The 27,996-nt window shown below is 43.3% G+C and overlaps 1 long non-coding RNA gene across 1 annotated transcript in view; it reads left to right on the forward strand.

Annotated features, from left to right (window-relative positions):
• The window catches only part of LOC109319486, an 88,993-nt gene that overhangs the window by 60,319 nt on the left and 678 nt on the right, over positions 1-27,996 (forward strand). The gene's annotated exons all lie outside the window — the stretch shown is intronic.

Consider the following 27,996-nt stretch of genomic DNA (forward strand, 5'->3'; position numbering starts at 1 on the left):
GTCTCCCCCCTCCCCCAGCTCCTCCTCCCCTAGTACATACCAGCTCCGAATCTGGCTCTAGCTCCCTGCTGCAGTGGGCAAGGACTGTCTGAATCATCACAGCTCTCCGAATCTTTTCCGAAGATTTGGAGAGCTTTGAATCAATTTGGATCTTTAAATTGGTCCCCTGATTCAATTTGGATTCGGAGGTTCAGCCACCAAATCTTGCTGAATCTCTTCCGAATCGAATCACCACCTGAAGCTTTGCACAGCCCTATAACTGCAGCAGTCCCCAGAGGAGCAGCCACAGGCAGCACTTGCATGGCTGAGGCAAGCACAGGATGCCAGACAGGTGAGGAGCACATTTACCTCCTCACACAGGGGGATCTCACAGCACATTGCCATCACTCCTGTGGCATACTAGTGTGCTGCAGCAGGCCCTTTGCCTTGTGCAGTCCCAGATTTGGGGAAAGGAAAGTTGGACTGGCCATGTCCGTCTTGGCACCCAGCTTGCAGTCCTCTGCTTGGTCTTGCTTAAAACCAGGAGAACCAGTTAGCATCAATATGAACATCAATGCAATGTATATTTCCTGAGAGTGGGAGTCCATTTCTCTCTTGATGCAAGTGCGTCCAGACGCATGCATACACATGCTATATAGAGTTTTACAATTCAACTTTACCCACTTCATTTCCATCTGAAATCCCTGGGACTAAATCTCATGTTCCCAACCTCTGGGCAGTTTCAAATGCCCATTACATTTTAAATCCAAATCGTCAGCAAAATGTTTCCTTCTGTGTCTCCCAAAATGGAATTTCTCTCTTTCTAAATGACAAGTATCAAAAGTGCAGAGTGATCAATATTCACTTCGGCAACAGCGAGGGACCAACGGAGCACCGAACCAAGAGCCACCCACAAGAACAGCCCAGCCAAGACAGATGACGAGCACAAGAAATACCCAGGTAAGAGACAGGGGCCTGGATAGTACTGGGATTGGGGGATAGTTTTATGCTGTTAAATAAGTGAGATTCTATGCTTCCCAGTGCAACTGACAGCCTCACTCTTAAATAGGAAGAGTCCCTATAGGCTGTGACATTTTAATGGACGGAAAAGGTAGTTTAAGGTTTAGTGGTGAGAGTCTGTTTTCTTTTCATTTGTTTTTTAGCTTGGGACATTTTAATTTATGAGTTTTATTCCTGAGTGATCAAAGTAAACACCTGCCTTCACAGGTATAGGGACAGACAATATATTCCCAATATTTTTATTTAAAATGATGTTTTATTATGTAAAATTTATGTACCTACCAACTACATTATCATAGGGGTCCACATTTAGACACCTGTGAAAGCCCTTGACTTTCAGAGCATTTCAGGAAATTTCTAAGTCTCAATGAGATTCTGAAATTTGAAGTTGAAATTTAACATTTTAAAAACGGAAAAAACTTGAGTTTTATTAATCCTATTATATCCCTCTCTATTTTTCAATGCCAAGCCAATTAACATTTTGAACTTTTCAATTTGCATTTTAGAATTGCCAATTTGTCAAACTACACATTTCTGAGCGTACAATCAGAGGAATTAAAAAAATGTATTTCCCCTTTTTACTTACCTTCTCTCCAGAGGTTTATAATCAAGTTATTCACCTGCTAATCAGGGGACCATTAGTCACTTATTTATTTAGGCTGTGGCATATACAGAATGCTATTCATGATGGTGTAGTATTAAATTAGTTTGTTCATTATAAATAGATTTTCTTAATTATCTTTAATCCCTGTACAGGTGTGTGTATATACACATACAACCATACATATATACAACACATCTATATATATAAAAGTATACCTATTCCTATGTGTGTGACTGAGTTAAAGTTGATGTTAGAATAAACTCATTTGTAGTTTAAAAAGCTGAAATATTCGTAGGAACAATTCCTCCATTGTCCTCTACACATCTGGGTTAATGTTTCCTTCTTGGATTTGTCCATACCAGTATGTTCCCTTACTTCTTACCACAAGCTAGCAAGGCCAATTTCCCTCCATGGCAGCTACAGTGACATCTGTTTACTTGGAAGCTCATGGATTTGATATATGGGTGCTAGCCACAAATTAATGGAATTCTTTCCAGATGCAATGTCTTTAAATATTCAAACAATAAGCCAAAAGCACTAACCCGTTTTGGCTATTTTTCTCTTAACTCTGTAGGTCTCTCAGAGATGATGTAAACACAGTTATGGGGTGCAGGGGGTGCAATGACCAGAACACTTAAGATGTTTCAAAGACATGCTGCAGCACCTACCTGGGTAGAGGGTAGTGGGCTGCCAGTTCCATTTGTGATCTGAAGCCAAGGGCCTAAAATGGCTCATAAATGGGAATCACAAAAGAAGAAAGAATGGTATTCAAGCTAAATGTAAGCAGGTGGAGTTCCTCCCCCACTCCCCCGTCCTGTGATCAGAATCTACACACGTGTGCATGTGCGCACGCACACACACACACACACACACACACACTCACTCAGAGCCATCTCCCCAGCTGAGCCGCATTTGGCACAAAATCTGAGGAATGGCTCTAAAGCCATGTTTCTAGAAGGGATATATCCTTTGGGGGCAGTCAGGGTATGCCTGGCATCATGCACTGCTGTGCAGGGATACCTGAGCTAGCTCTCATTGCCTCAGGTCTGGAACCAGAAAAGGAATTTCCCGTCAGCAATGTCACCCTCCCCCAGTGAATTGACCCTTGGCTCATTGAGAGCTAGTGAAGGTGTCTCCACATAGCACTGCACTGTACCATGTAGACAGACCCTTAGAGCAGCAGGAACAGGCTCTGTTCTTCTGGATGAGGCTTACAGGAGGTCCCCATGCCTTTTTCCTTCTATGTCGGCCTCTGCCCCTTTGTTGTGAAGGTTGGGGGAAGGGAGAGGTAGTCAGTGCAGGGTGGGCTATGCCTGTGCCTTGTCACTTAACTTTTCTAGATCAGTGGTTTTCAACCTTTTTTGTACCAGGACCCATTTGTAAACATCAATGACCAGTCCTGACCCAGTGCCTCTCCTGCCTGTCCTGCTGTCCCCTATCCCCAGCCCCCCAGTGCACAGGGCAGAGTGTGGGTGTGTGGGCTAGGGGGTGGTGAGGAGCACAGGGGGCCCAAGGAGCTCCTTGCAGGCTGGAGCTCTGCCAGCTTGCAAGGGAAAAGCTACGGTTTCCCTAGTTTTTCTCCTTTAAAGGAAGAATCCATTTTTAAAGTTTGTTCACAACCCTTTCATAAATTCTTGTGATCCACTTTTGGGTTGCAACCCACAGGTTGAAAAACATTCTAGAGCAGAGTAATTCACAGGTGCCCCTTCAGAACAGCAGGAATGTGAAATGAGATATGCCCTCTGTATTCACTACCCTTTCCCTAAAGCAATGCTTAACTGCATTTTTGCTTTAGTAACTTCAGTTTACACCATTAGCACCAGATAAGGATCTGGCCTATTATAAGCGCACTGGCAATTACTGAGTGTGAAGGTGAAGAGGCAGAATATAAGGGAGGATGCTGTGACCACTGGGGGGGGAGTCTGACACTGGGCCTTAGGTTTGGCCATTAGCATCTCTCTTAACCAGATAAGAGAGTAAACTGGTATAGTTGCTATGCTATCCTGACTTGCACAGCTGAAGATCTGGACTAATAAGTGTAACTTACTCCCTCAGTCATATATATTTCCCCCCACTCTGCCTCTTTTCTTTCCCTTCCATCTCATGGCATTTTCCTTTTTATACATTTCCTACCACATACATGTAACTGACTGGGGTGATTAAGCCACTAGGTTATGGGTTTCTCATCCAGTAATTGAAAGGGAGAATCTTGTTACACACTTTACTCTCCTTTAAATTAACAGCAAATGTGAGAGAGATGGGACTGCAGTAGACAACAGTAACAAGAGAGCTCTGACTATTCCCTTTGGCATTTGAAAGCAATTCAAGCCTAAAATGCTGCCTTGCATTTGAAGATTGATTCTCTTTTCCTTCCCACATAAACTAGTGAAGAAAAGTTATCATCTTTGCAGGGCACAGAATGAAAATATTAAAGTTCATGATCCAATAGAAGAAGATAAATGTTGTTTTACAAGCTAAAAAAACCCCCTGAGAGAGTCCATTCCATGGGTAAAAGGACGCCTGCTCAAAAAATATGACAATCTCCTACACACCACCCCTCAAATTTAGGGATTTGTGGAAAATGGCCCTGACTGAAGTTGGCTGGCAGAAATCCCCCTGTTAAGTTCTTATTTAATGAAATCATGTGGTTGTAAATCAAACACAGAAAGAGGAATAAGCAAATTCACCACATCCTCTGAAAAAAGTACATATTGACTCTCTCCACTAAGTTGCCTGGGTAATGAATTATCTATATTTGTCAACTGTAAAAAGATCATCCAAAATTACCCAATTTTTCTCATAATGGCATAATTCTCAATTTCAAAGCTATACCAAGGGCCAGGAGGAAACAGGCATCTTCACACAAAGTCACTTCTAAAACCAACACTGAGCTCCAAAAACTCTTTTATTACTTTAATATTTTTATTATTATTCCTACTTGGTTTTTACCTAAAGGCCCTATTTAACACCAAGGCCTCATAGAGCTTAGCTCTGTATGAAAATATAGAAAAGCATGCTGCTTTCAAAGAATCAACAGTCCAATATTAGACAAGTGACAAATGGGTATAGAATTCGAAGCTAAAGGGGTAGAAGGGCAAAACTGAAAATTAGTTATGAAAAGCCATATGAAAAAAACTGGCCTCTAACTAATATACACTGAAGCCAATGGGAATGTATCGACAGCCAAACAATTCAAAAGCATTTCAGTGCACAGGTAGACAAGGTTCCTTGGGTATATGTGATATCTTTTATTAGACTAACTAAATAGTTGGAAAAATTGTTCTTTGCAAGCTTTGGGCACAAACACCCTTCTTCAGGCAATAGGGAGAATCAGTGGCAATGTAAAGGGGGTGGACAGAGCGCTAGTGCACCTGACCACCCATGATCACCATTTAGGTAGGGGGGGAGGCGAGAGCACCGGTGTCCCCCTGCAAGCACCAGCCGGGGAGTGGGAGCACCGTGGCAATCCCAGAAGCAGCCACAGCCACTTACTGAAGCAGTCACAGGGGGACCACCCCCTCTGGTCAGTGAGATCGGCTGTGGGAGGATCCCCTCCCCAGTCACTGACTGGTTTGTAGGGGGGCATGTGCCCCCTAACTAAGGTGGCACCAGTCACTTATGGGGAGAATCTGGTGGTGTTTGTGTGCTCTCCTGGGTGGAACAAAAGTTCAAGCCAATATGCAACATGCAGGTCTGTGAAAATGCAAATATGTGTCAGGAAAGATCAGAGGAGACAGGAGTTAATAGGTGCAAGACAGGTAGGTGGGGGGCAAAAGGAGGGAATGTTGACCAGGTGATAGAATGTAACTGGTAAAAGGTGACCTGCAGTTATTGAATGGCAGGCAGGTTATAATGTCATAAATCCAGTGTCTATACAAATGCATGCACCGCAGTGCCGTGTGCTTTTAAAAGCGCCTGGCACTGTGGTGTAACCATGTGTACAAATACCCCTAATTTTTCAACAAAAAGCTTTGGAATTAATTCAGGTTACTGCTATGCACCATGTGACATGGGCCATGGGTTGCCAAGTGGCTGAACTACAGATGTAGAGGAAATTAAATCCATTATACAAGATGCATCCCATCGAAATATGGCCTCCAGTTGCAACACAAATATTTATTGGGTAGATTGGTGGGAAGAAAGTCTAGAAGACTGCACCTTTAACCAATGCATTATACATACACTGGGTCCAGTAACTAGAATTGTGGGAAAGGCATACCCTGTCATAAACATTGGAAGCATGATCAATAGTACAGTCATCATGCCCATTGGAGCCCCTGAATGAGTCATGTGGGAAAATGATAGCCATAAGTGCATTGGGGGTGCCAACAATGCCAGCTGAGTGTGTGGGTTTGCCAGGAAGGTGAAATGGTGAAAAACAGACAAAGCTGCTGGGAAAAAGCGAATAGCACACGTGAAGTACACAAGTCTGTAAAAGGACATAGTAAGGGGCCCATGGCACTTCAGTGAGGGCATGTATGCCTGCATGCGTCCTCAGTAACAAATGTCACCCAGAATCAAATGATAGAGGAAGAAGAATTACAAGAGAAAACCTGGTGCAGTAACATTTCCATGAAAACTGTTAAGACCAAAGGATACCCTGGATTCCAGGTTCTACATATCCAAAATTTTACATATCAAATTGACCCAAGTAAAGCATTTTAGTGTGGGTCACCTTAACTTACACATGGGCTATGGAAGCAGCTGGAGGAAATTGGTAAAATACAGAAAGAATAGTCTCTCCTAGAAGAAGAAGGAAAAATAGTAGTTATGCTTGTGGATCAACACCCCCCCCGCCCAGCAGCTAAAGCAGGGGGTGGGTAATTATTTTGGCTGGAGGGATGCTTAACCGTTTTTGGTGAACTGTCAAGGGCTGCATGAGTAGCCCCACCCCCTGACAGTTGACCCATCACCATCTTGGGACCCAAAATCCTGCTCCTAACCCCTGACCTTTGCCACCAGAAGTCTTTCCTCTTGCCTCAGAAGTACTCATTTTGGGAGGGGGGAAGTGACCACCTTGAAACTGGAAAAAAACCAAATCATATACTAAAAAAATCAAACATCTATAACTTATTTTAATTGTATTTAAAAAAATATTTTTGTCCCAACTTACATATGTTTGCAGAGTGTAGCTAGAGGCAATTGCATAATAGCTCAAAGTAGACTCTTGCTCTTGTTTATTGTGGGGTGGGGAGTTAAGGGGTTTATGTAGGGGCTGTGCAGTTGGGGAGTGGGTGTGAGGGTGTAGTAGATGTGTATGTGGAGTGTGGGTTTAGTAAGTGGAGTATGTGGGGAAAGGTGGGATGGGTGTGGGGTATGTGGTTAGAGTGGGGGGTGGGAGGGTGTGGGTATGGTGCGGGTGGGAAAGTGGGAGTGTGTGGGGAGGGCTCTGGGAGGGTGTGGGTTTGTTTGGGACTGGATGGTGGGTGTAGTGTTGCATGTGTGTGGATGTGATGGAGGAGTGGGAATGTGTTTGGGTGTGGGGGGATTATTGTGGGGGGTGTGGGACTGTGTGTGGGGGCAGCGGTAGGGTGAGGGTGTGTACTGGGGGTATGGTGGGAGGAGGGGAGCCGGCCCTCCCCATCCTGTCTCAGCTGCAGTGCATAGTTCCTGGCTGCAACACTGGGACCCATATGGCATGGCACATGGCCAGCCAGCTTGGAACCAGCCCAGCCCATCCCAGCTGTGGCATGCGGTTCCTGGCTGCAAGGCTGGGACCCACACGGTGTGGCACAGAGCTCATCCCCTCTGTGCTGCCCCGCATGGGTCCTGGCTTTTCAGCATGGAACCATGCACCACAACTGGGATGAGCTGGGCTGGGCTGGCTCTGTGCCACAGTGTGTGGTCCCGAGCCTTGCAGCCAGAACTGCACCATGCCAGGCTAAGCTGTGAGCTGGCCAGGGCCAGCAGGGCTGTTCTGCTTCCCTCGCCTTCAGCTGTGGCTGCTGCTGCCACTGTTCCTGCCCCTGGCTCTGCTGTGCTGTGCTGTGCTGCTCTGGGTGGGCAGGCAGGCAGGAAGCTTCAGTGAGAGGCTCCTGCCCAGCACATGGAACTCTGGCTCCAGAGCAGCTCCTGCTGGCAGGCAGAGCAGGTGGAAGGTGGCTGGGAGCTGAAGCTGGCTCTCCATGCACTGGGCAGGAGCTTCCTGTTGAAGCTTCCCCCTGCCCACCCACCTGGAGCTGCGTGGCGCAGTATGGTGCAGTGCAGCAGGAGCCACAGCTGGAGGCGAGGGAAGCAGAACAGCTCTGCTGGCCCTGGCCAGTGTGCACAGCTTCTGGGCTGTTCCCAGTGCAGTTGCAGCCATCCAGGTGCTGCTGTGCTCCCCTTGCCTACAGTGGCCACTCCTCCTCCTTCCACTCCTGCTTGCTGCTGCACTGCTCCAAGCGTATGGATGGGGTGGGGGAGGTGAGGGGGGATTTCAGTCTGGCTGCTCCCACTGGAGGTGAGGGGAGCAGAGGAACATCGGCCGGCTTCAGCTGCACTAGGAACAGCCCCACCAGAAGTTGCGCGCTGGCTAGGGCCGGGCCTGTGGGGAGTACGAGTGAGGGATGCCCAGGTGGGAGCAGGTAGGGCTCAGCCCCATGTGGGGCATTGCAGGGGTAGCTGTGGGCTGGATCCAGCCAGTTGGCCATATTTTGCCTGCCCCTGAGCTAAGGGAACTGAATGCTAGCATCAAAAAAAGTACTGCTGCCAACTGGTGGATAACTGTCCTATTGAAATTCACCCTAGCACTTGTTCACATTATTACTCACCCACTGATCATTGTATTATTGATTCAAATTGTTATTTGTATTGTACTCTGCCTATATCTGTCTGTAAAATGATGGAAGCGACAAATGAATGAACAACATGTCTTGTAATTATGGAAGGAAAAGAAATAGAAGGCTAGAAATGTAGTTTTATTTTCTTGGGTTTTTTTTTAAACATATAGGGCATTTGTACACATGCACATGCCACAGCATTGGGCGCTTTGAAGAGAGTCTGGCTCTGTGGCATGTGCAGGTATGTAGTGGTGACATGCACATGAGCACTGAGAAAATGGTGGCAGCACACTTGTGAATTAAAACACATCAGAGATTCTTTAGTTCAAAAGTGGACTGCCACCATTTTCTGTGCGCTGAAATGCATTTCGTCACTTGTACAACTGCACAGTGTAGTTTGCATCAGCTCGCATGCAGAGCAGACTTAATTAATCAAGCCTGCTCTGAAGCAACGGATTGCTTGAGTGAGCAAGTGAGTATCAGCTGAGGTGTGATGTTGCTGTTCAGTAGAATGTTATTGAGACCACCCCCTCAGTGACACAGGCCACAAAAAGATCATTAGGTGTCATTCTCTTACCTGTCCTGTGTTCAAACCAATAATATCTCAATAGTGAAAAATTCACAATCCCATAACTTTATCTAACCCTATCTCCCCTCATTTAGGCACTTACCAGTTAAGATATAAAGTTGTATAGTTAATTAAAAGGATCAAGAGTATATTTTTATATTTACCAATTTCTTCTTATGTTTTGATGCATTGTAGATTTAATGCTCCAGGATGTCTCTGAAGTCAATGTGAAATAAACTTCTTCAAAATTTCAATCTAAATTCCATTTAGGACTATTTGATTTAGTATTTAATTATTTCTAAGAGAGTAAAAAACCCCCTCTCAGAAACTCCAATGTGACATTTTCCCAATCATAATAATAATAAAAATGACTGATTAACACTTCAGCTAAGAAACTAGGGAGGCTGCTGTAAGTGCACTCACAGTAATTCTAAGTGAAATAAGTACCTGTTGTAAAACTATAGTAAAGTTCATGATGTTGATAAAGAGCAAAATTCTCTACTGACATTGGCACAGTAGAACTCAAAATTCAGAGAGGGAGTAGAGTGAAAGATGGACACAAAAGGAAATTATTCTAACAAATAGCAAATCTCATACCTGAGGTCCCAATATTTTTACTATCCAGTCTTTTCTGAACTCCACCACTTTCACCGCAGCAGCTGTGGATTGAAGTAGGTGTAGGTGACTCACAATCATGTTTTCACGAACACAATGGCTCTAGGAGCAATGTTATTCCATGCATCCTTCTCAGCTGCTCCAGTGCTGGTTTCCAGAAGCAGTGTAAGGTGACTAACATTGCACCAGGAGGAAGGAGATCTGTGGTCTTTCCAGACTGCTACTGTATGACACTGAGTAAGTCACTTTGCCTTTCTCTGTGCCTTGGTTCCCACAGCTAGATCATATTTATTAGAATTTAATGATTTTTTTTGCATAAAACGTTTTGCACTGAAACATGCAGATTCAGGTTGACAGAAAATGTCATGGATTGCCTATCAATTTCAACAAATTAGTTTGCTCAAAAAATGCAAGATTGATTCAGAAAATGACGATGTGCTTCATTACAATGTTTTTGAAGTGAAACATTCTGATGTTTTGCTTCTGAGGGAAACTACATTTTTGAGTGGCTTGTATTTTACAAAATTAAGAAAGCTCAAAAAAATCTGATTTTTGATGAAGCAGTCAGGGTGAACAAATTGTTAAATTTGGGCCAAAAGGAGATTTTCAAAAACAATATTTTTGGAACAGCAACTAAACTTTGCAAAGTGCTTTGATATCTAAAAGTAAAAAATGCTACATAGGAGCTAGCCAGTATTACCATTTCCTAGAGCTGGCCAGTATAGTGAAGAATAGCACCCACTATTGCCCAGTTTCTTGTCTCCTGGATTATGCCCCCCTTAAGCCACCTGTGCTAAGGACTGCAATGATAGTCTAGAGTGATAATTTCACGAGTAAGAGTGTGGTAGCCTCAGAGAACACAGACTTCTCTCCATTTATAGGAAAATCTAGCTTGGCCATCAGATAGGCTGCAAACTGAAATCACGTAACATTACCCATGTCAAGCTCTTGAAAGCTCCACATAAAGAGAATTAGATTTTATAGCTGCAGCAGAATACTGTGGAATACTAATTTTACAGGTGCATTCTAGCAAACTGCAATCCCTAATATCAGAATGTCATTAAAAATAATGCACTCCTTATGCCCAGGCAGCTAATTTAATATTAAATCAATAAAACATTTACTAGGACTGGTCAGGGGCCTGCTTGCTGACAGCAGTCTGGGCTTACTGCAACAAATGTCTCCTCACTCTTTGCAGACAGCTGCTGGTTTATTGTAGAAGACTTCTTTGGGCCTGACAAAGAACCTCTCTAAGCTCCAATGAATGCAGAAATTCAAAACGTTTGTGGACATTTATTAGCTAGAATATGCAGAAGCATTTGGGAGATTGGGATCAATAGCAGCAACAGTCTGAGAGCCAGATTCACCCCAGGTGAGGCATGGAAATGTAAAAAGGCCTTCCCCTCCCTAACGGGGAGACAGATTTGGGTGTCTTTCCGGTGGGCTTCATCTCTGGGATATGGCCATTGAAATGTCTGCTTTTTTCTAGTTTGTGCTCCTGCTGGCGGGAAGCAGTTTTAGCTTCCACCAAAAGCCCCACTAGATGAATGTAATGAATCCATCCACTTGCTGACTCCGTGCAAATTACCCTGCAGCAGAGAACCCATAGCCACTTTTCTCTATGACAGCTGCTTTCCCAGTAGACTTTCAGCACTAGGCTCGGGATTTGGTCAGCATAAACCTAAGCTGGAAAACGGGTTTGCTTTCAGGAAAAAAAAAGTCTAGAGAAAGAAAAAAATCAGTTTTCCATCAAGAAGCTGAAACTATGTCTATACCATCACCCAGCCAATCTGAGAATGGCTGCCAAGAAACTAGTCTCACCTGCTCCTGAGAGACAGCCTGGGAGTAACAGTGATGGGTGTGCTCAGAACCTCTCCATGCCCTGTGTGCCACCTAGTTGCCAGGTATGGGCAGAGGAGGAGAGAGTGGGCAGGTCTTGTTTATCTGCCCTGGTCCCAGACTTGGCATGGAGGTAGTACAGGCATAGCTTGAAAACCCAAAACATGAATTTTTTTGTTTTTTGGAAACTGAAACCCAAATATTTTCAAGTCAAAGCATGAAAAAATGCTGGTTTTTCAGCCAGATATTTATTATTTGGAGTTTTCTGGGGAAGAAAACAGGGAGTTCGTGCCACTTTGATGACAGTAAAGAGAGTGAGGGAGTTCTCAGCCCATTCTCCTTCCTGCCCCCTGTGTTGTCTTCACTTCAGAGGGACTACTTGTGTGATCGCCTTTGACATTCAATTTATTGAAAAGCTTTGTGACCCATACAGTCAAGCCAGAACAGAAGAAATGTTGAATTTCCTCCTTAGATCCTTCCATTATGCCTAGGCATCACGGTGCATGGAATACACTGAAAACAAATTCCATGCCATGAAAGTAAAAAAATGTGTGTGGGGTCTGGAGCATATTTAGGGTGTGGTTTTCAAAAGCACTCAATGTTGGCTTAGCTCTGCTTCTATTAAAATCAATAGTAAAACTCCCATTGACTGCAGTGAGAGTAAAGTTGGGCCAGTAACAAATGCTTTTGGAAATCTCATCTATACTTTTATATGACAGAAATAGGGGAATTACATGCAAGCATCCAGGGAGGGGACAGCTCATTAAAATATGCATTATTATTTATGTTAGCTTTCATTCTTATTTTGAACATTTGAGGCAAATATAAGTCCTGGTTCTCAATAAAGTTCTAACTGCCAACATTCAGACACAATGGGAACTACTGCATAAGAAAGAATGTGTCACAAAGGAGAAGGTCAGAACTTATGGAGCTGGTTGACAAATTGCTGCAGGAACTTTTTCCTGATGACAGAAAACTAGAGTTTTGACCCAACCGGAATTTTTACAGCCTACAGGTTATTTAGTTTTCCCTCTTAATTTTTTTATGTGCTGGAAAACAAACCAAACTAAAATAATTTCCCATTACTTTTATGAAAAGTAAAAATGAAAAACATTGCAGAAAAATGTAGACCAAACAGCTTCTGCAAAAAATTTTCACTGGGAAAAAGATGAACAGACCCTAAGCAGCTATATATTCACAACCATCTGCACTGATGCTGGCCGGATCAGCTCCAAAGAGTTTTTAAAATGAAGTGTTTTATAAGAATGGTGTACTCTGCAATGTGGTGCCACAGTGCAGGAGAGGCAAGGTTAAAGGAGTGAAGCTGCAATGTATTATTCATCCTTGAACTGACTGTGCTCCATATGGAATGGGTGAGTACGAAACTGATTGCTGATCATTGTAAAAAATAAAGATGTTGATTTGAACCGAAAGTTGGACTTTGTGAATTGTGTGTCATATTATACTGCAGAGGCCTCAGCAGGGAACAGGGGATGATGCAATTATTGGGGTTTCTGTACTTTATTGCCAGACCTCGAGGGGTTTTGGAAGGACGATAAAGAAGCCAGTCCCAAGGCATGTGGGCATCTGGTGTTTTCTTGTTGAGGCCGTGAGTCAGAAATGATTCAGAAGGAGATCCGGCTTGTTCTTGTTCTCAGGGAATCAGGCAGTTCACAGAGAGAGAGAGAGTCAACAGGGGTAAGAGGGCATCTTGGCTGTGTGAAATAATAAATGACTGGATTAAGTCATATGCCACCAAAGCAAAAGGTGCATGTTAGGTATTTGACACTGTTAGTAGGGGCAGAAGGGTAAACTTAGTCTTAGAGCTCCCAGTCCCTATCCATCCCCAAGTGCATAAACTTCAGCTAACATGGGGCCTCAGTGCATGTCTCCAAATGGAAAGTGCTGGCAGCCAAATCCTGATGTTGTCAGTGGTGCACTTATCAGACAGATGTATCAGGCAAAGCTAAAACAAGACATATGCTTAGGGACAGTACAGAACATATTAGCCCTCCATCCTAGTTGAAGAACCACCTGGCAGCCTCCCCCAGTAACTGTTTTCTGTTCTGCTGTTCAACACTGTCTCGCTGTTACCCAGGGGCACAGACAGAAGTGTAGCTCCCCATTGTAACTCATGGCACTTTGCAGGAAGCATGATGAGTTACAATGATCCCCCGGCCCAATAAAAGTATGCTGTTGAGTCCAAGGGGTGGGGAATGCAGTTGCTGGCTGCTAGCCTGCAGCCAGTTTCCTCTAGCAACATCCCTCCTCCCTCCCAGCCCCAGAATGGGAGGAGGGAAAGGGAGTGGAGAGAGCTCCTTCTGGGGGTTCCCCAGCCAGTGCTGGAGGGCAGGGTAGGTACACCGCAGACCCCATGTTGTGGTACCAGCTGGGGAACCCCCAGAAGGAGCTCCTCTACTCCCCTTCCTCCCTTCCATTCTGAAAGCAGCGCCAGGGCTGAGAGATGGCACAGACAGAAGTTACTGAAGCCACTCTGTTTTAGAGCATCTTCATCTCAATCCTCACGCAATGACTGTCTCTTTAAAGTGCTCTAAAGATGTGCACTTCCTTTTGTTCTTGGTTGTAGAGCACTTTTGCCCAGTCAGGCAAAAACTGTCATTTCTGTCTGCGCCCCCAGTATTTCTCCTGTCTTTGTGGTATATTCACCCAATGTTTCTTATTATATCATTAGGTGCCAACCTTGAAAAGACTCATACACATGCTCAGCTCTTTAGTCTAGTGGATGCATGAGCCACTGAATGCTCTGGGAGGTGGGTGAGGTAGGGGGAAAGCTTCTTTTATTACATATACAACCAGGGTCACATTTCTGAAAGAACTTGTGACAAGATTGTAAGATCCATTTTCAAAAGCGATGGAGATTTTCAGTGGGCACATCTACACAATAAGTAGCATTGGTGGGCACCAACTATGCATGATGCTGCCACTACTGTGCAGTAGCTCATTGCTACTGTGCAGTAGGGTCAGAAACGGCCCATGCGTCACCAGGACTGTGCAATACTGGCAGGTACTGGCAGGTACTGCACACTTATTTAGTACTTGCTTTAGCACTGACTGCACAGTACCAACTGCACTGTGGGGTGCACGTGTAGACATGCCCAATGAGATTTTCAATTCCTTTATCTTTTGAAAATCTGGCTTGGGGCCAGAATCCTGCTAAGCCAGGTAACTATGTGAGATGAAGGCACAATTTGGTTGCCTAAGTTACAAAAAATAATCCTGATTAACAGGGAATCTGGTTTTCCCTGATAAATTGTAAATTCTCTACTTAAAAAGCCAAAATCCATGATTAAAATGAAAGGCCACTATATATATATATATAGGTATCGGTTGAACACAATGGTTTTTTTATATGTTTACAATTTTAAAGCAGTTTGGAAGCCTACCAGTGCCCTGATCACTATAATAAAATATATTCTAAGTACCTATAAATTTTGATATTTGATTTTGGGTTTTTTATCATGGAGTATAAGAGCCCCTTAGCTCACAGAACACAGGTCCAGGCCTGTGACTTCCAAGCCACAGCCCCCCAGCACTGCTTGTGCCCCTTACTCCCCCCATGACCCTCTGCCCTCTACCCCCAGCTGTGCCAGAAGGGGGCCCCAGCTTCCAGGGCTATGGGGCCAGGGACCTGAGGCCACAGCCCCCTGTCCCCACAGCACTGCCCGAGTCCCAGCTGCCACCCACAGGATGCAGAAGCTGATGCAGGAGAGTGGAGCATGGAGCCTGGCTCCCCCATGCACTGCCTGCTGTGGGCTTGGGCAGGGGGAGGACAACTCCCAGCCACTGTGCGCACTCCCTGAGGGCTGGGAGGACCTGTGCCACCCAGTTCTGTGTGTGGGGTGGGGGTGGGTGTGGGCTGCCTACCACTGGCTCAGGCTCCCCACCCTGCTGTCCTCCCCCTGGGCCTTTGCAGCCCCATGGGTTTGACCCAGTGTGGCAGGGCAGAGCAGGGCTGCATGGGGAAGCTCCTTGCCACTGCAAGCTCTGTGCCACCCTGGTGAAGCATCCCCTGCCCACGTGGCAGCAGTGGGGGTAGCAGCACAGGATTGTGTCCCTTACTGTTGCTGTGTGGGCAGGAGATGAGATGCCAAGGCAGTTGAGAGATCACAGTGTCAAAGAGCTTCCCCACCCAGCCCCACTCTGTCCTGCAGTGCTTGGTCCCACTCAGTGGGCTGCGGAGGCCCCAGTGGGAGAGCAGCAGGGTGGGGAGCACAAGTCTGCAGCAGGCAGCCTGCATCTGATTCCTGCATCTGATAGCCTGCACCCTGTGTATAGATCTGAGGGGCATGGGTCCCCCCTGCCCACCAAGGAGTGTATGTAGTGGTAGGGAGCCAGCCCTCCCCCCTCCCCCTGGACAAGCCACCTGCAGCCCCATCCCACTCCCCACCTCAGCCCTATGGCTGCGCATTCTGGCTGGAGCCCCAAGTCCCACACACCTCTTGACTGGGCAGCAGTCCCAGCCACAGCCCTGCCCAACTTCCTCCCCCTCCCCTTACCTGTGGGAGCTGCTCTTCAGGCTGCCTGGCAGCCATGTGTATATACATGCATATGGCACCCCCTGCGTGCCTGCCCTCCCACTCTCCTCCACCGTCTTGCAGGCTGGAACTCTGCCAGTGTGCAGAGAGCTCTTTGTAAAAGTGCAAAATCTGCAGGTTTCTCCATTAAAATGAAAAACCCATCATTTCCTCAGGTAAGAGGGAGCAGGGACCTGTGTTTTTCTTTGTTTTTCCATGGGAAGCGGAAAACCCAGATCCCTGCTGGTCAGACTTGCTGTGGCCACTGCAAACCTCCTTAGGTGACTATATTTTAGCCTGAAAGGATCCCTAAGGTCCTGATCTTAGGCTGCCAAGCATACTCAGAGGTATCCCAGTGTGAGCACCTATTCACTTAGCTCCTGCCTAGACTCTGTTATGATTCAGATCAGAGCTAGGGAGGTGTCAAAACTACATCTAAGACCCTAGAAAGGCCTTGTGTGTGTTTTGAGGATGCCAAAGTCACACATATCACCTGGGGTTTCATTCACTTCATGAATTTGGCTGCTAGTAGTGTAGCTGCTGCCACCGACCTCTCACAGAATGGCCCTTCTTAGCTTGAGAGGATTCAAATTCTCACATGCTAGACAAGCTAGTTTGTTTTAAGAGACAAATGGCCAAGGCATCCACCACACCATGAAGCCTCTATGAGACCAAATTAGTATTGTGCGAGTGGGAGGAGGGAAAGGGTCACTCCTAAGCCTTTGCATACAGCCCCCATGAGTCCAAGGTGGCTTTTTCTATAGAAGCTGTGCCACTGTGTGGCCAAGAATGTGAGATTCAATAGAGTCAGGGAAAGGGAAAGCAAAGTAGACCTTGAATTTGAAGGCATTCCTTAAGATGGGAAGACCATAAATTAATTCAAAAATATAACTGGAGAAGAGTATGGATGTATGCCTTTTAGCTAAGAGCCTAGTGGTTAGTGATAGGGTCTCACAGCCAGCTTCTTGTGCTTTGTGCTGAACTCAGTGCTTTCCATGTATGTCAGGTATGCTCTGAGCTATCACACACAGTGCTTGAACTTCTAGGTTGCTATATAAAAGGAAGCACACATTACTTCCTCCAGTAGTGTTTTAGAAGAGGAGAGTCAGTCAATCACCATACCCAAAGGAAGGACTTAGGTGCCTCAGTGCAGGAAGAGATGAATTACAGTCTCATTTAGGCACCTATTTCAGGGCTAAAGGTAAGCGCTTCACTCAGAAGAAGAGATGGCGTTTTGAACCCACCCATCTCTTCAGCATTTCCTGTTGGTTTCATTAGATATCCTTGCTCAGTGGACCAGGAACCAAGAACTGAGTTGGCGAGGATGTTCTATGGTTTCCACCTCCCTGCCACTCTCAGGTTCTGGGTTTGGTCTTGGGGTAAGAAGAGGAGGCCCAGGTGGGTGAGGCTGACTTTTCTGTGATAGTTGCAAGAGCAGTGTGGAGCCAATGTACATATATGCCATCCTGTATGGGACACTGAGGCATCTGGTATGGGGCACCTTAACATTAGGCAGGACGTTGCTGAGCAGCACATCAGTGAAGTCCTTTTGGGGATCTGGGCCAAAGTTCCTAAGACACTTCCAAAAATGCATCTTAGGTCCTAAAGTCACTTGCATACACTTTAATTTTTTGCCCATGGTACCCAGTTGGGTCTTAATCCCTGGTGGAGGCCTCCAAGTTCTGTAGGCCCCATCAACACAACAGCGATAACAGCAGTAATAACAATGTGGCTAATGATAAACTCCTGCTATCCCAGATGACAAATTATACCCCAGGGGGCCATGGGGTGGTGGAGGAGGGGGTGCTTTTATCCATAACAGACATGCAAGGCTTTATGCCAAGGTTCCCCTTCCCTTTCCCTTGCTTTATTTGCACAGATGTTTTTGCCAAGCCCTGTCATCAACTTGGGGAGGAAGGGGCATTTGAAAAAAAAAAAAAATGACTGAACAAGTTGAAGAAATTGCAAACAGTAAATCTGGTGTTCACTAGGCCAACCCAATAAGTTGCTGAGGTTGTACTTTTCAGATTTAGTTTTAGGCTCTTGTAAATTTCCAGCTATTTTTAACCTGTCTTTCTGAAAGAGCATAGGAAAGGGAAAGCAACCATTTCAACAACTCATGCTATATAAATCTCCATGGGGTTTATTATTTACTGTTTCATTTTACTGGCAAAAACGCTCCTACAAAAATACAATAACCTCCTCACTGATTTACAGCTTGGAAGCAGGCGCGTGCTGAAAAAAATGAAGCGCATAGCACCTGAAGGAAAGTGCACTGAGTTAATTGAAAAGCGTCAGGAAGCTGGAATCTCTTGCAGTGATACTATCACATGCATCAGTCACCAGATGTAACTCCAATTTTCTGATTTCATAATAAGAATCCAATTGATATCCCCAAAATAAAATTCTGCAACCAACATAACAGCACATTTATCATAAGCAGGGTTTTAAAATTTAGAACTGTGCCGCATGTAACCCTGTACAAAGAGATTAGTAAGGAGTGTGCAATGTCTATATATATAATATGTGTGTTTGTAAGTATATTTGTGTGTGCATGGATGTATGTGTGTGGGTGTGTGTATGTATTTGTGTGTGTGTGCTATATATAACATGCACGTGCGCACATACACACACATAGACACATCCACACACATACACTCACCTGCACCCCCAACTTCCCACATACATATATGCATGAATATATGTGTGTGTATGTGTGTGTGTGCACCCCCTCATATTCACAGACATACATAAACACAAACAAGTACATACCAAGGAAGTCTAAGATTAGAAAGAGGACATTGACTCTAAAGAGTTGTTTACATAGTCTAAGTAAGGCCTTACTGCTCAGTTTGATTTTTATTCTTTGGTATTTTTCCTCCCAACACTCTCTCTCCATTTAAGCTTCCTCTGCACACCCAAGCACTGTGTATCTTCCTCCCACACTTAGGACTAGATCATTTCAGAACAGACCTCTACATGACACTGGAACCACTGATGGGTGACTGGTGCCACCTTAGTTAGGGGGGGCACATGTCCCCCCTGTGACCAGTTCGGCTGTGGCCAACCACTGTGATCGCTGCAGCCACTTCTGGGAGTGACTGCGGCTACTTCTGGGAGCAACTCCCAGCCAATCACTGCAGCTGCTCCCACAAGCAGCCACGGTCACTCCTGGGAGCAGCTGCAGTGATCACAGTGATCAGGTGGAGCTTGCAGGGGGGGCAATGGCACTCCCACCTGCCTTCCCTGCCCATCGCCTAAGAGGCAAGCGCAGTCAGTCAGGGGGTGCACTGGCGTTCTAAGGGGGTGCACGTGCACCCCCGTGTGCACACTATGCATCACCATTGGAACCACTGATACTTTACAAAATTTCACAAACCATACATGCCCTACAGCCCAGACTCTTGGACAATATACATTCTTTCTAAACTCAGTGGATCTGCCTGACACAGTTTAACCCTTATGGTGTGGTTAAAGTTGAGGGAAAGAGATTATCAAATAGCATTACAATGTCTCTTGATTTTCCAGAGCTAGTTACAGGACATGCTTTACAGAGAAGGACATCTTGTTGTAGGCACTTTTGCTGAAGTAGGGAATAAATTTAGGCTGGGATTTCCAAAGGCTTAAGTGACCCACACCCAAGTCAATTCAAACCTCTTTTGAAACTCTAAGCAAAAATGTTCAAGGTTGGAACTATTATGAATAGAAATCTATACCCAAGCACCTAGACCAGTGATTTTCAATGGTGCCATATTGCATTGAAGATAGTGCTACAACTCACTGAAAAGCAGGCCACTCTGAAACAGGAGTAGTCTCTGGTGCCTCATTTTAGTGAGGATGTCAGTCAAAAGAACTGGGTAACTCCTCTCAGAGGGTGCATCTACATGAGACGCTACTGCACAGTGCTTACTGCACATTTATTTAGTACTTATATTAGCAACTACTAAATAAATGCATGGTAATCGCATATACAAGTACAAAATAAATGTGCATTAACTGGAGTTATTGAGCAGTAGCACCAGTGAAAATCTTTTAAGTGACACTACTGCACGGTAGCCTTATAATACTGTGCAGCATATTAGCACTGCCCATGCTGTGAAGCACTACTGCACAGTATTATTTGGCTACTGCATAGTCAGCATCTCATGTAGATACACCCAGTGTGATTAATAGTGTCATTGCCTGGTCTCAAATATGGATTCTGCTGCCGTAATAACATTGAGTAACATTTCTCTAGATTTAAAAATACCTGTTGAAATCTTTTGTGAACATATCTGAAAAAAATGTTGTCAGCTTAGTTGACTGCCTGGCTTTAAGCAGTCATGCTAGAAAGTGTTCATTAAGATCTTGCTATTAACAAGGAACAGTATAATATTATACAAAAAAAGTTTAGTGTGCAAAATAAATTATTTTCTCCCATTTACAGGTATAGAAATATACAAGAGTCCTTCAAGCACAAACCATGGAATGTAATGGATGTAAGTCTCCATCTGGAGTTTCTAGTCTTTGGTATAGTTTGTGAACAAGCACATGACCATACACATACTCTTCCTAACTGGAGACAAACTGTGGGACAAAACACTAAGAAGTAGGAGTATGTTGATCATTTTGATAATCAACCCTACCCTACTATGTGCTTAAGCTCCAATTTGGCAAATCACCAATATATGTATTAAGTTCAGCAAAGCACAGTGTTTTAAACATACTTCATTTCCACGTGCTTAAAGTTAAGCATTTGGCTAAGTGCTTTGTTGTATAGACATGGATGCTAGCACATATCTAAATAAAGCAGTGTTTTGCTGAACAGGGATTAAAGCATGTGCACACAGTTAGATATGTGTTTAAACACTTGATTGAGTTGAGACCTCACTCTGTCATATAATCATAGAGAAGTAGGGTGGAAAGAGACCTCCATAAGTCTAGTCCACCCTCTGCCTGAGGCAGGATCATCCCTATGCAAACCATCCTATATAAATCTATTGTTTAACCTGTTAGCAAAACTACACAGTCAGCCCTGACATAAAACCCAAGACAGAACACTCTAGTCTGCTACAGGTAAAGCGGGGGGACCATGGCGGCCAATATTCTGCTGCTGCAAAGGTTGTTAATATGTTCTTGAGAGATCCCAGGAAGAGGGCAACACCCCCCCACAGGGGAAAGCAAAACCCCCCATTGTCCATTCCAGTCTGGGCATGAGTAGAGCATTCATAATCACCCCCATTCTCAAAGAAGAAAACAGAGTAAAGGTACACCAATGAATATATAAATCCTGCAGCTTTTTTGTGTGTATATTTACTCAAAGTCAATACTAATAGGTCTGATTTGTTTTTAACACCCTTAAGAACTACAGTACCATAATGACTCTTGCTATCTTCTGTCATTTTATTTAATGAGTACTTCTGCTTCAGTAGTACATGTACTATGCTCACAGGTAAACCAATTCAGTTATAAAAGGAAGGATGACTTTTCAGGACTTTGGAATTAGCTGATTTCCCAAAACATGCATCTCCTAAATGATATTAGGAATAATATAAGAATAAAAGGTGACATGTAAACAGTTTTGGACGGTTGCCACTTCCATCCTTTATCAGAATTATCACATTAATGTGGTTACAAATATCCTGTCCAGTGACGAGGGCTTCATAAAAATAATTATCAACCTTCTGATGCCTGCTTGTAGATTGCTGCTGCTGGCTGTCATGTGAAAATAGAAAATGCTGCTTCCTAAAAGCCACTGGGGAACTAAAACAGAGTTCTGGATGCATGTCAGATAAGCAGCTTTTAGATGCTTATCCAAACTAAACCTCCAAACCTAATGAAATCCACTCATCACTAACCTTTTGCTTGTTTTTCCCTTGTTGTTTGCACAAGTCTGATTCATGTCTGTTCCTCATGGTAAGCAATATGGACAAGATTTTGCAACAGATAGCTACAAGGGCTGATTGATCAATATGAACAGACTAATGAAGTAACCCCACAAAGTAGTGAGTGTTCACCGTGCTCTGGGTTATGGTAAAAGAGCCAATCCAATGACCCAGTATAAGGAACAATTTCATATTAACCTGCCTCTGAAGTTTAGATAAACTTCCTGGTCACTTCACCATTCATTTTAAGGGAAATATTTCCATAGGATTTTAGTTTTGTTAGAAGGTAATAGAAGAGTGTCTTCATAGTTACAAGACTTAAGCTTGGGAGAGGGTTCAGGTCTTGGCTCTGACAGACTTCCTGTGTGTCCCTGGGCAAATCACTTACTTTTCTTGTGGTTCAGTTTCCCATCTGTAACATATAGGTAATAAAACTCCCTTTGAAGGGAAAATTAATGGTTGCTTGCTGAGGCTGTCAGATATTACAATGGTGGGCACCACAGAATAAACACTTTGCAAGCAAAAGCATGAATATTAAATATGATTTTTAAAATAATGCTTTTTACTGCAGCAGAGGCAGATATTACAGAATTATAGAATCATAGAAAAGTAGGGCTGGAAGGGACCATTGGAGGTCATCCACTCCAACCCCAGGATCATTCTTATCCAAAGCACTCCATGCAAATCCTTGTCTAACCTATTACTAAAACTACACAATCAATCCTATCACACCTAGGTGAGGTTAGGTACCTAACCTGGCATAGGTAAAGCAGGGGGACAATGGCTTTTTCTGTTTGCTAATTACTTACATGTTTATGAATGTGTTTGCTATTCAAAAGTATTCAATGAATGCTATATGGAAACATATCCATTCATGAGCAGTTCACCAGCTAGCAAGCTTTGCTTTTTGGCTATTTGTTTTCCTACATTATTTCTACACTGCATTGTTAGCTTCAGCTTTATTTTCCTTTGTGCTGAGACAGAAAAGCCTCTCACCTGGGTTTGGAGGTGACTCTTACCCCACGCCTGGCTGGGGTTAGGGCACATTAGAACCTGGGCTTCATCTTAACTGAGACTAGAACCCATCTACTTTGCAGTGAGAATGTAGGCTAAATCATTGAAGTTTGGACTGTCTTCCAGTATCCTACCCAAAATTCTCCCAAAAAGACAGATAAGTTCTCTCAGATTCAATACAACTGACTGAAAATGTCCTAGCACATCTTTGCACAAAGTATAGTAAGACCTAGAATCACAGATTCATTGAAAGGGAGGACTGGAAAGGACATCAGGAGATCATTTAGGCTAGGGATAAAAGTTACACACAAGCCGATTTATGTGATCAGAAACTGGATTAAACCTGTAATAGAATAGAAGCTCAGTGCACATAAACCAGTTTCAAAATGTCTAAAAATGGTTTGAGATAAACCTGGTTGAATGTAGTATCAGACTTAACTGATTTAGGTCAAACCGGTTTATGGAAATTCTGTCCCAGACCTTAGTGTAACCCCCTGCTCAAAACAGGATCATCCCTGACTAAACCATCTCACAATGTCTCAGGGTGCATGGGTCAGTGTATAGACAGTGAGAACATAGTGATATGGGTAAGGATTTGCTGTGGGAATGTTCTCACCCAAGTTAAGCTACCCTTGAAGCTCACATCTAAGTATTAATTAACTGGCTTAAGTGTGCAGTTTAAATATAGCCATAGTGTGTGACCTAAATAATACGGTGTGGTTGACATTTTCTGAACTTTGATTTTTCAGTGATTTTTTATTTACATTTTCAATATTGATAACAATTTAGAAATAAAATTCCTCTGTTTTTTACCAGCTCTAAAACTGGCTATTTCATATTGTAGCAGGCAAACTGAGTTATGCTAAGGCTCTTAGCCATAGTCCAGGCCTTCCCAGAACTAAGCAACAAAATTGAACAGCGTGCTTTCTGTGGCGCTGGGAAATGCGAGTGCTGTGATTGGGCAGTAGGCGAACAAGGGACAGCAGTTTCTCTATAAGGAATGTGGCTGGCACAGTGCCAGGGGATCGGTGCACCATTTAAGGAATGCTTGGCACAGAGCCAAGGGATTGGACAATTTGGGATGAGAGAAATTACAAAAGTGATGAACAAATGAAGGAACACGTGTGTGTTCTGTATTGCCACCCTTGGGAGACAGGAGTTGTTTGAACAACAAGGAATCCAGAAACTAACAGCCTGCACACCTAGCAGAGGATCTGAGGGTGGTACCACCAAAGGTTGCTGCTGTAACACCTGAAGGAACCGTTTGCCAGGTTGTATTGCAAGGAAGAATACTTGTAATAAACCTAGGGGTTGCTATTAAAAGTTCACTCGATACCGAGTCGGACAATTGGGGCCACATCAACCCTTGGGGGTCTCTGGTAAAAGGAAGTCCAGGGGCAACACATATTGTTTATGACTGTGTTTTCAATGTTAAGATTTCAATAAGAATTTTCATTGAAATATTTAATTCTGACAACAAATTGAAAAATTTCCATCTATATTCTTCTAAATTCATTTTACCTCCTTTTTAATGATCCCTCACTTATTCTCCGTAACTGGGTGTCTGAAGCATCATAAATGCAGAAGTCGAGAGATCAAAAAATTAAATAAAGCAAAATATCACTCTTCTGTAAAAAATGGTTCAGAATTCCACAGGAAGATATTTATGTGATTTAATGTGAAAAAAAAACTTCACAAACTTGTTTTGCAATTCATTTTGATCAGCTGTCCTTATGAATGTCTGAGAATATGCAACAATATATGAAAAAGAATATTATTAATACATGAAAAGACAAACATGGCTATACAGTGTTATCAATATAGAGCAATGTTATTTAATCTAAAGCATTACGTGTACTGGATATTAAATTCCATGTAAGTCATACAATTGCTCCTAAATAGCACATCTTTATTTTTGGTCTATAAGCTTTGCCATAGATAAAATGTCCTGCTCTTTGTGTGTATCTGTTATATCAACATTTTAGGTTTATGCTACTGAGCAGTCACATAGAAACTTGTGATAAATTAAAGCCGAGGAAATAGATCATTTCTACTATCAGGGTCACTGTCAAATCCTAATGGGGTAATTGACTTGTCAAGTTGTCATTGAAAGCCCAGGATCTGATTTCATTGCCTTTCAAACTCTTTGAAAAACTGTGTACCAGAATCTCCCACCTTGTCCACCACCTCCCACACATGTACGTTTGAAAGTGCCAAGAACGAATCCTGCCTTTAAACTAAATAAAGACATACAAGACAGTTCTGAATTTCACACTGAAATGCTCATATTGAAGGAGAAAACCAAACCAGGGCATAACAAAGCTAAACAAGTGGACCTATAGGAATTTTTCTCTGAGATATAACCAGTGTTCAGTTAAAAGATCCTCACCATTTTTAGATGACTGTGGCATAGCAGGTGCTTTGGAGGGCAAGGCTAGGATCCAGGATAATTCTGCATGGACTGGAGAAATGGTTTGCATGGACAAATACAGACTGGAAAATGACTTAGTAGACTGCAGTACTTCAGAGAAGGACCTGGGGGTTACAATAGACCATAACCTGAATGGGAACCAACAGTGTGGCTCATGTTGCAAAAAAAAACCAATAGCATACTGGGTTGTATTAGCAGGAGTGTCATTTGCAAATGAAGGCAAGTGATTCTTACACTCTACCCAGACCTCTGGTGAGGCCTCACCTGGAGTACAGTCCCCAGTTTGCACCCCACGCTTCAAGAAGGATGTGGATGGTTTTTCAAAAGAGTTCAGTGCAGTGCAACAAAAAATACTTAGGGGCGTGGGAGGCAAGACTTATGAGCAAAAGTTGAAAGAGCTAGAGTTATTAAGCCTGGAGAAGAGAAGAATGTGGGGAGTTTGGTAACCATCTTCAAATACCTGGAAGGAGACTACAGAGAGGATGGAGATGTAACTAGGAGCAATGGCCTCAAGCTTCAACAGGGGAAATTTAGGTTGGAGATTAGGAGGAACTTTCTGAGCTTTGGTGAGGGTGGCCAAGCATTAAACAGGCTACCAATCATTTTTGAAAATACCACTCTACATATAAAGACACAGGAGGTCCTGATCCAGACCTAGGTCTCTAGATAATACATTGACTAGCACCAATACCAAAAGCAATAAATTAGCCTCTCTATAACCAAATCACTTAACTCTCATACTGAGGGACCTTCCAAGGTCCAGAGCTTGGATATTAATTTCAGGCATTTATGTAAAGAAAACCCTGTTCCTCCACATGATCTACTTTCTGCTTTCCATGCTGTCACCTTTCTATAAGAAAAAAACAATTAACAGTCACTTTCCTCTGGATGGACTGGATGGAACAAAATCTTCTGAGGTGTCTTCAAAGTGCTATCAGTAAAGGTCAATGTTCTAATGTTTCTTTGGCCAACACAAAATTATCTGATAATGCAAAGTCTGCTAAGTAGGGAAAAAACATTGTCAGCAAAAGATGCAAGCAAATCAAACCTGTCTCACTTTTCTCTGTTTAGCATAACTATTCATTTTACGTTTGTCTAAAAGTGTTAAAGCAGCTTTACCTCCAAATGAAGTGAAACTAATGATGCTTCTTACTTATATTATTTACTACATTCTATTTTACACCAACACCCAGAGATCCAAAGCAAACTGGTGTTTCATTATGCCATGGTGTGTGTGGGTATATACATACACAGTCCCTGAACCAAAGAGTGACAACGGGAGGATTAAAGGAGATGGAGTAATATGCCTAACTTAATACAGCAGGCTCACAGCATAGGGGAGACTAGACTCCAGGCCTCTTGATTCTAGACCATCACTCTATCCAATGGACCAGGCTGCTTTCCAAATTAGACGTACAGATTTCTAAAATACTTGTATCAATAAAAGCTGTTCATTCCATAAGCAGCAGAGCTCTTAAGAACTCAAACTTCTATTTCATGAGAAGTTCTGCCTTTGCAACATTTGTTTTTTATTTCAAGCAGCCAGAAAAGGCAAGGTATTCTGAAATTCCCTATGAAATTTCCAAAAAAAATAGTTTAGGGTCAGTTGAACTATTTTGCATCAATCAAATCAGAAGAGTTTGCTTTTTCACTCTTTGTTTGAATTTTGTAACAACACATAAAATAGATTTTGAAACAAATAAGGTTTCTGTATTTTTTCACAAATGTGATTTAATCTAAATCAACACTTTCCAATGGAAAGGTATAGTATCAGTGAAATGACATTCTCTGAATTAAAAATTCTATTGGGAAAAAGATGACCAATGTTAGTAATGAATTTTGATAAGTCACCTTCGCATTATAATGTATCCTGAATCACAGTGACTGTGTTTTATAGAGCAAAGCATTTTGGCTCATATCTGAGAGCCACATGAGGTATGTTCTGCGTGGCTCTGTATTCTGGGAGTAGGTTGATGGAGCAAGATGACATTCAGCAGCAGGGAGGCCATCAAAATGTAGCCATAAGCTGGAAATCTTGCCTCTTCCTTTTTCTTGCCTCCTGAAAAAGGAAAAAGAAAAGGACAATTTTTTCCCTCCAGATTCCATGCTCTCTAACACCTCACCCCTAGTTTACCCTCTTCTCATTTCCTTTTGCCCTCTTCCCAATGTATCACATTTCCATTTTAGAATCTGTAGATCCACAATTGTTTAAAAAGCAGCTCAAACTTCCAACTTATAAACATCACTTCCTCTGTCTCCTGAATTTATTTTAATAGCTGATATTTGAGCCCAGGGGATTGGCTTAACTAACACCGTGTAGTCAGAAGGAATCACTTTCCTCCAGGCTACCTCTGGGTCAATAGCATAAGGCAAGACCCCCTCACATTTCATTACTTAGGGATCAGATCCCCATTCCCAATCCATCACTCTGTAGCTTAGTCTCCCTATTCCTTTTGGATCTGCCTGCGTGATTCATATGGTGCCAAATCAACAGTATATTTGCTTTTTTCTCAGTTCATTGTTTTTATTTGCTTACATGTTCCCTGTCTTAGTTCAACTCATAAATCAATGTTAGTTTATTTTTTAAAAAACCCGTTGAAAGTTTGAGCCAGTTTCCACTGTTATGAAAGACTCCCAATACTACACGTCCTTTAACAGGTGGAAAATGTCTTAAGAGGCTGGCTGGATGGGAATGCTTTTCTAACCTAAAGACAAAGTAGTATTTATTTATGACTTAATCTAATTCCAAAACAAAGTAACAGTTCC

Source organism: Crocodylus porosus, unplaced genomic scaffold (genome assembly GCF_001723895.1).
Source record: "Crocodylus porosus isolate Cpor-Errol unplaced genomic scaffold, CroPor_comp1, whole genome shotgun sequence".
Taxonomy (NCBI): Eukaryota; Metazoa; Chordata; order Crocodylia; family Crocodylidae; genus Crocodylus; species Crocodylus porosus.